Raw genomic sequence first — 15,142 nt, 5'->3', positions numbered from 1 at the left:
ATGTCATGACAATGTATCCTAACTATTCCTAAGGTTCGTATAGGGCTTTTTAGACATTAGAACTTTGTCAATACTTTCTCGGATATCTTATGCTCAACTCATATAACTATTCATCAATGTTCAATATCAAATTAACAATAATATTTCAATTCAAAACACATCTATTTTTATATCGACTTACCTCGTACGGATTCAGATAGACGGAGTCAGCCACTCGGCGACTTTTGACTTTCCCTGTTTCTTTAATTCTTGATCTATATAAATTAAAATTGAACTTTTTTTATTCACCAAATCAATCAAATCCATCTAGAAACACATATTTAGGCCATTTTACAATTTAACCCTCACATTTTCACATTTTGACAATTTAGTCCTAAATTCATAAAATCACAAAATACACCAAATTTCTTTAAACATATGCTTGGCTGAATATTCCTATAGCTCATACAAGCCCACATATTTCATTTATTTCACATTTTATTCCATTAAAAACTCATTTTCACAATTTTGTCCATTTTAATCAAATTCATCAAAAATTCAAAGCCAAAACTTAGTAATCTAACACATATCTTTAATTTATTAACATCAAACTTCATAAAGCTCATAGTTTCATCAATGGCATATTTCAAAATCATTAAAAAAGTCAGAAATTAGGGCATGGGCTTGATAGATTACTAAGCAACGATTACAAAAACGTAGAAATTATCAAAAACCGAATAAAATCCATACCTCAATCACCAAATCAAAGTGACGAACTCTAGCTTGTGTTTTTCTTTCTTTTTCTTTTGCTACAGTCGGCCAACAAAGATGATAATGGCCACTTTCATATTTTTGTTTCATTTTAGTTAACATAATATACTAAATTACCATATTAACATTTATTAATTAACATATAATTCATATTCATTAAGGCCATTTATGACCACTCATGCTTTCAATGGTTTAATTGCATCATAAAGACCTCTCTTTTAATAAGACAAATCAATTAAGCACTTTAACAAATAGTAGACAACTTTTACATTTAACGCGATTAGGTCTTTTTATCAAATTGAGCACACAAACAATCAAATTTTTGTACAAAATTTTCATACATACTAATTCACATATAACAAGTACAGAAAATAATATTTAAATATTTTTTTCTAACTTAGATTTATGGTTCTAAAACCACTATTCCAACTAGGGTCTAAACCAGACTATAATACCCCTTACCTGTGTTCGATGCCGGGACAAGGTACGAGGCATTACCAGACTTAAACATGCACATACTTGCAAAAATTGGGCCATAAATTTTCTTTTAATTCAAAACTTCTCAAACACATGCATGTTGTCCCTTATTTGGGGCTACAAAGCCCAAAACATACATCGGGATTGATTCAAGACTAAACCGAGAACTTTGAGAAGTTTCAGGAAAACTTAGAAAATTTTCCATGACACAAAGTCACACGCCCGTGTGGACTCAGGAACACGCCCGTGTCCTTTGGCTGTGTAACTCTCTGACTATGATGTCAGCAACTAAATTAAACCACACGGCCAAGCCACACGCCCCTGTGCTAAGGCCGTGTCCCCTACACCATTGAGACACAGGGTCTTGTCTCAGCCCGTGTGGCCAACACTTAGGCTATTTTCCAAGCATTTATGTTACCCTTAATCCTTCACATCTTTATACCCACCAATGACACATATCATGACATCATTTTAATGATTTAGTATCCCATATTAAGACACATTCATAACATTAACATGTTATCGTTCACACATTTCACATACTCATATAATGTCAAGTCAAGACACAGCAGTACCTATTCATTAGCCTTTTCATTTAATGACCACTTTCACCAAATTTTCATAATCGTCATCTTATTTCTGTATTACACATTTAATTCATGGCCATGACTATTTCGATTGGTCATAAAGCATTCATCATGCACATAATTCATAACACTAACCATATATGGCCAACAAGCATAATCACATCATGATATTATGAATCTTGTTCGTACCTTCCTCAGTTTCAACTCATCACCACGACATTTCATTAAAATACTTTGGTATTACTATCAACATAGTTGGGTGTAGCTCGGTTGGATAGTACTTTTGTCTGAGCCAGATAGTTCTCATTCACGTTGGGAGGCATCACACTATCATATATCTGTGGCATGTATAGCTAGACTCTCATACGTGCTAGGTTAGTCTGAGAACCGACTAAACCATAGCTTTGATACCACTAAATGTAACACTTCTTACCCTTGTCCGACGACAGGATAAGGTACGAGGCATTTCTGGACTTAAACATACACACACATGCAAAAACTCGGCCATAAAATTTCTTTTAATTCAAAAATTTTCAAACACATGCATCTCGTCCCTTATTTGGGTCTACAAAACCCTAAACATACATTAGGATTGATTAGGGACTAAACTGAGAACTTTGAGAAGTTTTAGGAAAACTTAGGAAATTTTCCCATGACACAAAGTCACAGGCTCGTGTCCTCTGGCTGTGTAACTCTCTGACTATGATGTCAGTAACTAAATTAAACCACACGGCCAAGCCACACGCCCGTGTACTAAGGCCGTGTCCCCTACACGGTTGAGACACAGAGTCTTGTCCCAGCTCGTGTGACCAACACTTAGGCTATTTTCCAAGCCTTTATGTTACCCTTAATCCTTCACATCTTTATATCCACCAAGGACGCATATCATGACATCATTTTAATGATTTAGTATCCCATATTAAGACACATTCATAACATTAACATGTTATTGTTCACATATTTCACATACTCATATAATGTCAAGTCAAGACACAATAGTACCTAGTCATTAGCCTTGTCATTTAATAACCACTTTTACAAAATTTTCATAATCGTCATCTTATTTCCATATTACACATTTAATTCATGGCCATGACCATTTTGATTGGTCATAAAGCATTCATCATGCACATAATTCGTAACACCAACCATATATGGCCAACAAGCATAATCACATCATCATATCACATGCATTAGAACATAGCATAGATAGATAAGTTCACAAACCAGAAACAATATGAGCCACACTTCATGGCCAGATACAAATAATTCAATATAGGCCAAGACATTTGGCAAACCACAATAACTTATATCATAAAACTGAGCCCCTATACATGCCACTCACTTGAAAATGCTAACATATGTATCAATGCTCCAAAGGTGATAGCTTGATAGTGTGATGCTGCCTCCGACGATCTCCAACCCCGAGCTAACCTCACAACACTAAAGAAATGGAAAGAAGAGGGTAAGCTTTATAGCTTAGTAAGACCATATGAAAATAACAAGCAATTTATCAACTTGTTTCTCAAGGTAATACAACCCTATTTACATTTCTACTTATGTTCTAGTCAAGTTATTTTCTTGAATCATAATTACTAAATTATTTATATCTGGAGATATGGAACTCAAAATTAAGATCCGCTAATTTTCCCTAAAACTAGACTCACATATATTCTTATCAAAAAAGTTTCAAAATTTTTGGTCTAGCCAATAAGTACAGTCTATTCCTTAAAGTTACCCCTTTTTCACTGTCTAATAGTTTCGACCCCTCTTCACTAAAAATTAATTACATCATAATACGGGACTTGGATGACATTCCCATCTATTTCTTTTGAAAATAGACTCATTAAAAATTCTAACCATATAAATTATAACTCATAAATTATTTTTTACAATTTTCAATAATTTTCTTAAATGAAAACAGGGAATTTCAAAATCATTCTGACTCTGTCTCACAACAATTTAAATATTTCATAATATGAACCTGGTTTTCTTACATCATTTCTTCTATATGAAACTAGACTCATTAAGCTTTAATTTCATATTTTATTCAGCATCTAACTCCAATTCCACAATTTTTTGTGGATTTTCAAGGTTGGACTGTTGCTACTATCCAAAACTGTTTTAGTGTAAATTAATAATACTAAGTTTATCACACCTTATTAATTCATTTTCACCACATTGGTAAAAATACATGTTTATACATCATAAGTATAGACCTATAATCATAAGTTCATCACAAAATCATTCATTCTCATAGGCATGACTTACCTATTTACATCCTCACCAAATGTGCATCATAAACCAAAATCATTTCTCATGAGTTTGGCATACATAATTGTGTTACTCAACATGCTCATATACTTACTCATATTCATTCCTTATTAATCATACAACATGAATTGAATTCACATCTCATCAATTTCATGTAAGTACCTGTACCACTCACAACATAGCCATAAGCTCTGTCATTTCGACTTAAATCGTGAATTTCCCGTTGAACCATTGGGAATACCACAGGATAATCACTAAGCCTCAAACATAAGGTACGATGCCGATGCCATGTTCCAAACATGGTCTTACACTGGCTCACATATCTAAGTCGATGCCACGTCCCAGACAGGTCTTACACTGAATTTCATATATCGAGGGCAATGCCATGTCCTAGACAGGTCGTACACTGGCTCTCATCTATCGATGTCGATGCCATGTCCGAGACAGGTCTTACACTGACACATGTCAAGCCGAAGCCATGTCCCAGACAGGTCTTACACTAGCTTGCATATCTTGAGGCCAATACATGTCCAAGACATGTCTTACACTAGCTCTCATAATGTAGCCGATGCATGTCCTAGACATGTCTTACACTCGTACACATATCACCCAAATGTTATGGCATGATTATCCAATCTATTCCTAAGGTTCAACCGGGAGTTTATCATGATAAGTCTCATCATACCATTACTCATAGTCATAATAAAACAATTTATTCTATATCAATTTAATCACACATAATAACTGTGTAGTTACATTATTTACACCCAACTTACTCGTTTCAATGGAATATCATATTCCTTCAAATTTCCAATGCATTCAATCATCACATACATGTTATTAACAGTTGGCATCACTTTCTCATATACAATATCTTCCACATAAAATTCAATACAATCATAGCAATATAGATTTCAAGCATATTAACAATAACATGGATATCATACTTATTTAATCACAAGGACTTACCTCAAATGCAATTTCGGCTAATTACTTCATTTTAGTCCATAACCTTGTACTTTCTGATTTAAGCTCAAATCTCGATTTTCTTGATCTAACATGATGAAATTCACTCATTTAATCATTACATTAATTAAAACACTCTATAATTCACAATTTGGAAATGACCATTTTGCCCTTAGACTTTACAAAAGTTATGATTTTACCCTTAGGCTTGTAAATCAATTTTTATCGAATTTCCTCCTTTACCAAGCCTAGAAAAAATATTTTTATAACTATAGCAACTCAAAATTTCAATTATCTCACACATTTACAACTTCTTTTACAAACTTTACAAAATAGCCCTTTTTAGGTGTTTTCATGGAACTCCTTTCACAAAAGTTGTTTATTACACAACCAAGACTCATTTTCTTCTATAATAATTCAGAAAACAACATAAATACTCTCATGGAGAAACCCTATACTTTCAACCATTTTGGAAAATGGTCACCTCATTAGTTAGCTCATGCTACAAGGGTCCCAAAAGTACAAAAGTTACTAAAAATGGCTATGAAAATTACTTACTTGAAAGAGGATAACCTAGCTGAAATTTTAAAGCTTTAAAATCCCCCTCTTTTCTGGTATTTTCGATCAAGAAAGAGATGAGAAGAAGGTGATATCATTCCCTCTTTATTTTATTTTGTTTTTAGTCAAATAAGCTACCAAATTCCACCTAACTTTGAAAATTGTCTTATCTTTGTCTCTATGGCCAGCCTGCCTATATTTAAGGGTCTATTTGCACTTTAAAGACCTCCAATTATGGTTCTCTTGATATTTAACACATTTGGCTAGCAAAATAAAAGTTTTGCCCCTTATGCCATTTAGTCCTTTTTCGTAATTAAGCTCTCAATCGCTAAAATTAATTCACCGCAATTTTCATGCACTTATATAATCATGCTATGACACATAAAATAATATTAAAAATACTTTATCCGACCTCAAAATAGTGGTTTTGGAACCATTATTCTGACTAGGCCTAAAATTGGGCTGTTGCAATTCTCCCGCTTAAGAGATTTTTGTCCCCGAAAATCTTACCAAGAAAGTGGTTTGGTTTTTCACATAAACTTCTCTTTTCCATACTCATCGCTAAAGAACTTTCACTCGACTGTGCCTCTAATATTTATCTCTTCACTTTCTCATATCAGTGTCATAAGCGATTCATTGCTATTCCCCACCTCAATTGAATTTCAACCTCCATTTGAGAGTTCATATACACAATGGTCTGATCCATACCATCATGTTACATATACATTCATACCTGAATCTTTTTGAATTCGAATAGTGAAACTAGCCAATTCATCTCGGCCTCATACTCTTTATAATTCCACACACTCCAATTATTTGCCAATTCAACTCTCAGTTACCTTTCATTTCAAAGCCTCCTTTGGCTTTCCCATGAAATCATGATCTGAAACTCGGATCTCAATCCGATTAGTGGAGACTAGAATCTCAAGATGTCCAACATTCATAAAGACATGAAATTTCTTGAACCTAATGAGGGAAAATTCAGTACATACCAGCATGATTTACATATCTCGTCAAACATTTAACAATAAGTCACATAACATTTTCCCATTTTAGAGATAGTAATAGATTAGACATGAAATCCATAATAACTTATTCTCATTTCCATTTTGTTGCCAACATGGGCGAAGATAATTCTGATGACACTTGATATACATCCTTAGACCTTTCAACATTTCAAGTATTCATACACAAGGATCAACGATGTCGAGTTCCAAACTCGATCGCTAATACATTACTCCTGTAAGTTTTCTTGCGAAATCTCTGTACAAGTTCTAGATTTTCTACCCAAGTATTTTTCACTGCATTCTGCTCTTCTCAAAGATCATACAACAACTATCACTGAAAATCAAGAAGTCTTTACCCAATGCATGCTAAACCAGTTCAAAGGCTTTGGTGAACAATGTTCTCATTTGTCCAAACTTTGTTAATCATGAATTAAGCTATTAACTTTCACGAGACAAAAATTTTACCACTTAAGCCTTTTCCAATATTAAATTCTTATACGAAAATTTGAGAAATCCAATTACTAAGATCACCATATTACCATAATCAAATCAGAAACATAGTCACGCTCGATATATATATATCACAAACTGAAAATCATATTTTAGATATGAGCCATAATTGACAAATTACGTAATAGAGATGGTAAGAAAACCAAGATAAAAAAATCCAAAATGGAGAAACCCTGATATGTGATATTCGTGACAGGTTTTAAAGATTTATGAATGAATTGTTCTTGAGACTAACTTATTATCACGATTAAGGCAAGTGTACCTATCAAACAGTAGTATAGTTCAGCAAGACCGGACAGGCAAACCCAAAGGAACTACGAGTACTAGTATTTACTTTCTTTTTATTATCTAGCCTAAAAATTAAGAGGTTTGGTTATTTAAACTAATTATTAACTAAGAATGCACAGAAAGAAAATTTGGGAAAATACTTTTGGGAAAATTCGGTTGATTAAGACAATACCTAAGGAAAAATCCACCTAGAGTTCACATGTTATTTGACTCTGAATTAGACGATTTATTCATTTGACTTAATCCGTAGAAATCCCTAAGTTATATTATTATCTCTCTCGAGACTAATAACGTCTAACCCTAGGTTGAATAATTGAAATCTCTTTCTAATTAACACCCTAGAATTGCATTAACTTGATCTATGGATTCTCTTATTAGGTTTCACCCTAATCTGGCAAAATCTTATCACCCTATCTCTGGGCTTGCAATCAACTCCGCTTAATTATGACAAATTTACTCTTAGACAGGTCTATTACTCCTCTAGATAAGAGCTTAACTTGAATCGATATCCTAGAATATTAAAAAAAGAATTAAGAACACATAATTAGGAACACGTAATTAAGAACAACTCAAATATTTATCATACAATTCAGATAATAATAACAAGATTCATCTTAGGTTTCATTTCCCTTAGGTATTTAGAGGGTTTAGTTCATACTTATGAAAGAAAACATCTCAAAAGCATAAAGATAACAAAACATAAGAAAACCCAAAACTCCTGAAGGAACTTGAAGGGAGATCTTCAGTCTTGATGATGAATCCGACTTCTGAGATGGATCAATCAGCTTTCCTTGAGTAATTCCTTACTTCATACTCTGCGTCCCTCTTCTAAGTGCCTTCTCAGGTGTTTTAATAGGCTTTAGAATGCCTAAGAGCCCCCAAAATTGGCCTTTTCTGAATAGGGTTGTACTTGGGCTCAGCAGGGACATGCCCGTGTGCGATTACTCTATCCTGTGGCCAAGGCTATTGAACAGGCATGAGCGTGTAGTATACCCGTGTAATCGTGCTTCAATCCAGCCAAAGGGACATGGCCGTGTGACACGCCCATGTGAGAAAGTCCAGGCCCTGGTGATTTCCCACGTGAGTCTATTTTCTCTGTTTTCGGCCTGTTTCTCACTCTTTTTACTCTCCTATGCTCACCTAATATAAAACATGAAATTAAAGGATTAGGAGCATCGAATTTACCAATTTTAAGGAGAAACCATCCATAAATGTGCTAATCATGGGATAAAAATATGTATAAATTACGGTTTATCAAATACCCCCACACTTAAGCATTTGCTTGTCCTCAAGCAAAAAATCCTCAACTCATAATCAAAATAAATTCTTCTCAATTTTTAACCCCTATCAATAATATCTCAAAATAATCCATAAGTACTCATACATTAAAAATTCAACTAAAAGTACATCAAAGTTTCAAACATTCCTAGTTGAGCATTTTATCACAAAAACATAAGTGTCTCCCCTCATCTAAGTGATTACCTTTGATCAAAATATCACAGAATTTAACATCCTCACTAAAGATTCATTTAAATCACTCAAGGTGTTTAAGGACCTTAATAAAAGCACTCATTAGTCAATATGAAAAGTTATTACCATAGGCTTACTTGAAAATCAAATCTCCACCACTATATATTAAGCTGATGCATTAATCAAAAAGGTCTTTTAGAGGGTTGTAACGTAGCTTTGGTTAGGGGGTGTGGTCACAGGTTGAAAGAAGATGTTAGAATCGAGTTTGAATTGAAAAATTACCTAGCTAGAAAAATAACTAGTTATCAGTTGAATACAACTGAGCTTCTTTTCAAAATATGGAATTGACACTTAAGTTCAAAAACGACAAACTACTACTAATATGTATTAAAGTTTTTTTTTTAGTCAAGTCAAATACATAGAATAACAAAACATAGCTAAGCAATTAGCTCAAGTCAAATCTCGACAAAAATAGGGATCAAATTAGGGGATTTCAACAATAATGGGTTATGGGTTAATATTGAGGGTAAATCAATTAATGGTTTGTTAGGCTCAAAGGGGTTCACTAAGGGTTAATTATGAAGGTAGGCTTTTGTGGAGTGAGTGGGTTAAACCTAAGTGCCTTTATCATCTTGACGTATCAAATCAAATGGTGTGGTCTTGACATGCAAAATCAAGCAAGTTCTAGAATAACAAATCAAAACTGACACACTCATAATGAAAGTGAGCAGGAAAGGAATAAAATATGCTTTAAAGGCTCAAGATCACACAAAAATTATGGCTTTTTGATGTTCAAACTTGTGAATTTCAACTCAAGATAATACCTAAGCTTAGGGAAACAACCTGAAAGTTTTTTAATTCTTCAAAAATCAACTTATCATGCTTGATTCCCTAATGTCCTAAAGTTTAAACAGTCAATGCATAAATACATATGTTTTAATTCAAGACATATCAATAAAAATCATAAATTAAGAAAAATTCATTCTAGTAGTGATATGAGTGATTCATGTGAGAATAACATGAAATTCAGGGATTTCTAATAATGATATAAAAGACCCCCCATATTTAAGATGTACATTGCCCTCAATGTACAAAGAAAGATATATTGAAAAAGATAGATTTATGATCATTAGATAGGGAGAGAAGTGAAACTTCCTGAATGATGAATGAACTCCTTGAATTGGACTCATGGAGAATAAATGGCCAAAGCCATGATGAGGGTGGAAGAGGATACTCTGGTGGTGGTAGAGGTTGGGTTCCACAAATGCTGCGCCAAAAGAATATTATATCTCATGTTGGCTATGGTTGTGGTCGAGCAGGCCATGGCAATCATGGAGAACCTTTCCTAGTGGAGTTTCAAGTTCCTGAGTAATAGTGAGCTTTGGAGCTCTTTATAACTGTGATAGAATCAGGAACTTTTTTAGGAAATATGTAAAGAAGAATAATTACTCGTAATGAAATAGCCAAAATTAAAAATTGTAAAATAATAATTATAAAACCTAATAAAAATAAGCTTAAAGAAAAATAAAAAGTAGTCTTAAAATAGAATAAAAGGAACAACATAAAATAATAAATAAAAGTTTTTAAACATCTTCATCGCTAGATGATTCGCGAGGTGGGGGTAGCGATGAGATGTGGAAGTGCTGACAAATCTGCTGTAGAGTAGCATCAATGTTATCGAAGCGCTGAAAACACTGCTGCTCGAATCAAGTAAGGCGCTCATATATGTCAGCGTATGAAGCCGCCGCATGAACTGGATGAGAGGGGGTGGTGGCTGAGACGGTGGGTCCTCATGACATGGAGGGACATCATCAGTAATGTCCTCTGGATCCTCCTCCTTGGTGGACTGGACGAGGCATTACTGAGGAGGGTAGGTGCCATGTCATTTCTCGATCATCCTCATACTTAGCATGCTTGAGATGCCCTGTGGGGACATCTGGCCAATGAGAGTGACGGAGGATGATTGGGCTGCTGTGTTGAGGAGCTTGAGGTGCCGAGCCAGTTGAGTCACATAGGGACCGATAGAGATGACCCCTCTCCTGTGCCACTCAGTCTGGTGGCGAATGGCGAGGGAAATAAAGTAGGCGAGGTCGATGACATGCCCATTCGCCATACTTCATAAGAAATAGGCGTCGTGGTTGGTAACGACGCCAGTGCTCTTTCGTCTCCCTATCAGAGTATGAACCAAGATGGTGTGTAGGTACCTTAAGGATAGAGGGAGAGCCGATGCCTTAGAGAGACTAGGGTCATAAGTGGCCAAGGCAGGGATGAGGTCCCTCCAGCATTTTGAAGGAGAGTAGTGGATGTGGCGGTGGAGGGTGTTGAGTTCACTACCGTCCATGAATTCCTCTGTGTATAGCCCTAGTGCAATTCCAAACTCACGTGCACTCAACTGGTGTACTAGACTACCAAGGCAGAACTGGACCGTTCCAAGATCGTCGAAGTTTGTCATGACAGTCTGAAGATGAAACGTCGAGCAGAGTTTCAATGTAAACTCGAGATACGTCGGCTCGATGATCTCAAAGAAGAGCCCCCACAAATCAGTCGTTGGAAGGCTCAGACCGCGTCAGCCAATTGAATCTGCTCGAGTGCAGCCCAGTCAATGCAGCGGCCCACACCTAGGGGTCAAGCCCGTAATATCTGATATAATTCCTCCTGGAGTCCCAAAGGAACCTGGAGGAACAGATGCCTAATCTCTGTGGTAGGACCCGAGGATGACGCTGCTCCTTTCCTCTTCTTCGAGGCAGGAACACCAGTCTTCTTACCACGTGAGGATGATATTGTACCTAAGTTGAAAAATCTACGTTCAACCAATACGTCCCAAAAATAGCACGAAAGCACAAAACTGAATAGGAATATTTCATGAGACTTACGTAATGGATGAAGTAAACAAAACTACTAAATATAACAAGTTATAGGATTATGGGAATAATGTAAAGGGAATATGAATGAATGCATGTGAGTAAGCATAAATTTCATGGAACTAGGAAAAGTGAAAAAGTATAGCATAATGGAGTAACTAAAATGACAAAGTTTTTATAAACAAGCATGAGTATTTTAGTATTCTAACTATGAATATTCATTCAAAATAGTTCAATAGAGCAGAGAAATCATGAAATAAGCAACATATTTAAAGAAAATAGAGAGAAAAGACTAAACAAACGCAAAAAGAATGAGCTGTGGGTGTCGAAATCGGTGTTGTAGGCGGCACATGGGCGTGGCGGGTAGGGCATGTGAAGTTGCAGTGGCTAGGGTTAGGGATTTTTGGGGAGGGAGATGATGAATAATGAGGGGTTTATATAGATTTTGGGGCACACGGCCGTGGGGCACGCCCGTGTGGTCTAATTTTTTTTGTTCGTGTGTTTCGCGAATTTTGAATTTGGGCACGTTTGACATTCGGCCCACTCCCGTGTTCTTTGGGCGTGTGAGTGCACACGGCCGTGTCACACAGCCGTGTCACATAGCCGTCTCTTACTTTGTTCGCTTCTTCCACGACCATGTACATAGGTTCACGCCCGTGTTTGTTTTGACAATGTCGACCACTGGTGGATGGAACAGGCATGTCGCATAGCCGTGTTACATTCTCAGTTTCAACCACGGTTTTGAGGCACAAGCGTGTCTCACACTTGTGTTGTTTTGGCAGTTTTGCCCACGGCTATGTCGCACGGCCGTGGCAACTTATCGCATCTCGTGTTGGGGAAAACATCTTGCCCTATTTTTACACAACCTAATGCACGCCCATGTGCCTGGCCGTGTGGTCTTTTGAAAGTCTGCGTTCCATGATTCAGTTAGTATGTTAGATGTTAAAAACTAAAATTTTAAAGAGATTAACACTATTAGTACTTGGGTTGCCTCCCGAGAAGCGCTTATTTATAGTCTAATCTCGACTTACCTCTCTTCTGCATGGTCAAGGTGGTACGAGGAGTTTACACTCCTCATCCCTACTATCAACTTTATCAACATAAGGTTTAAGACGGGTATTGTTTACCTTAAATGTACCGAATTTGGGATGAATTACCTCGACTGTACCATATGGGAAAATACTAAGTATCGTAGGAGGAATTTCTTCATTAGGTTCAGAAGTGGCAATCCGAGGATCTGCTGCAGCTAGTAGTATTTTGTCTCCAACCTTAAGTTGATTTGTTGAGGTATTGAGCTTGCCCTGGCTTGGTTTCTGTTTATCAGGTGTTCTCGGTTTCTGTGTCTGCCATTTATCTAGCTCCTCGATTTGTAGCCTTCGTTCTTTATAGATAGGTCCTTTGTTGTTGTTTGAACACGGCTTATATGTATTCTTCGAAACTGTTTCCTGCATAGAGATTGTCACCACATGATCAGTACTAATAGAATGATTTATACAACCACAGTCAGTTTTTGATGTGTTACTTGAATTACGACCTTGAAGGGTGATTGTTTCATCTCCCACGCGAAGTGTGAGTTCACCTGTACCAACATCAATAATGGTTCTAGCAGTCTCTAAAATGGGTCGTCCTAAAATTAAAGGTGCGTTACTATCCTCTTTCATGTCTAGAACAACAAACTCTACTGGGTATATAAATTTATCGATCTTAACAAGAACATCTTGAATGATACCACTAGGAAATCTAATGGTTTTATCAGCCAATTGAATGCTCATCCTAGTTTGTTTGGGTTTCCCAAGACCTAGCTGTTTAAACATTTTATAAGGCATAACATTAATGCTTGCCCTTAAGTCAGCCAATGCATGATGAACATCTAAACTACCAATTAAACAAGGAATCATAAAACTCCCTCGATCCTTCAATTTGTTTGGTAGCTTATTCTGTAATATGGCTGAGCAAACTGCATTCAACTCCACATGCGACGCCTCATCCAACTTTCGTTTATTTGTTAAAAGCTCCTTTAAAAACTTGACTGCATTTGGCATCTGCAAAAGGGCTTCAATAAATGGTAAGTTAATATGTAGTTTCTTTAAAAGTTTAAGGAATTTACCAAATTGTTCGTCTGATCGGTCTTTCCTTGTCACATTGGGGTATGGCACACGAGGTTTATATTCTGTACTCATTGGCTTTGGGTCATTTTGGCCTACCTCATTCTTACATTTTCTTAGCACCGTTTCTAACATTGGTTTTGCAACTAACCCTTCCTCATCTTGAATGGAAATCGCGTTGAGTTGCTCCATTGAGTTAGACTCAGTGTTGCTTGATAGGATACCTTGTGGTCGTTCAGAAATTAACTTGGTTAGCTGTCCAATCTGAGTTTCAAGTCCATGGATTGATGCTTATTGATTTTTGAGTACCGTCTCGATATTCTAAAAATGAGTTTTTGACACCAAGATGAATTTGGTTAGCATCTCCTGAACCTCCTCAAGGTTCAGCTTTTTCTCCTGCTGGTACGGTGGTTGCTGAAAGCCTGAAGGAGGTGGTGGTCTCTAATTTCCTTAGCCTCTCCATGAAAAATTTGGGTGGTTCCTCCAACCTGCATTGTAAGTATTTCTATAAGGATTGTTTTGCGATCGAGGATTGTTACCCTTGTCATTTAACTGCTCGTTCTCCATGTTGTAGCCACAAGGTGGGTATTCTGAACTGCTTGATCCACCTCCACTTGCTTCGCACTGCATTACTGGGTGAACCTGTGAAGAACTAAGAAAACCATCAATTTTCTTATTCAAGAGTTCTACCTGATTAGAGAGCATGGTGACCGAATCGGCGTTATAAATGCCGGCTGCTTTCGTTGGCTTTGTCCTCATGACTTGCCACTGATATTTATCAGTGACATCTCCTCTATAAATTCATAGGCATCTTCAGGTGTCTTATTGTTGATGGTTCCACTAGCAGCTGCGTCAACCATCTGCCGAGTCAAAGGATTCAGGCTATTATGAAAGGTTTGAACCTGTAACCAAAGTGGTAACCTGTGGTGAGGGCATCTTCTCAAGAGGTCCTTGTATCTCTCCCATGTATCGTAGAGTGTTTCTAAATCCATCTGCAGAAAAGAAGAGATATCATTACGTAATTTGGCTATTTTAGCCGACAGAAAATATTTTAATAAAAACTTTTCAGTCATTTGTTCCCTAGTAGTGATTGATCCTCGTTGCAATGAGTTCAACCACTGTTTAGCCTTGTTCCTCAATGAAAAGGGGAACAACCGAAGGCGAATGGCGTCATCAAAAACGCCATTTATTTTAAAAGTGTTGCAAAATTCTAAGAAATTTGCCAAGTGAGCGTTGGGATCTTCATCCTGCAAACCATCAAACTGAACAAATTGCTGTATCATTTGAAT

The 15,142-nt window shown here is 36.4% G+C and overlaps 1 non-coding gene across 1 annotated transcript; it reads left to right on the top strand.

The window, feature by feature from the left end:
- The first annotated feature begins 14,771 nt into the window (after positions 1–14,771).
- LOC121205857 (small nucleolar RNA R71) lies at positions 14,772–14,878 on the top strand. Its single transcript, XR_005900930.1, has one exon. It is a non-coding gene; the product is annotated as a small nucleolar RNA R71 (small nucleolar RNA).
- Positions 14,879–15,142: the final 264 nt, after the last annotated feature.

Source organism: Gossypium hirsutum, chromosome A08, assembly GCF_007990345.1.
Source record: "Gossypium hirsutum isolate 1008001.06 chromosome A08, Gossypium_hirsutum_v2.1, whole genome shotgun sequence".
Lineage (NCBI taxonomy): Eukaryota > Viridiplantae > Streptophyta > Magnoliopsida > Malvales > Malvaceae > Gossypium > Gossypium hirsutum.
Note: the sequence above shows the minus strand (reverse complement) of the source record. Positions and strands in the feature narration are given on the sequence as shown.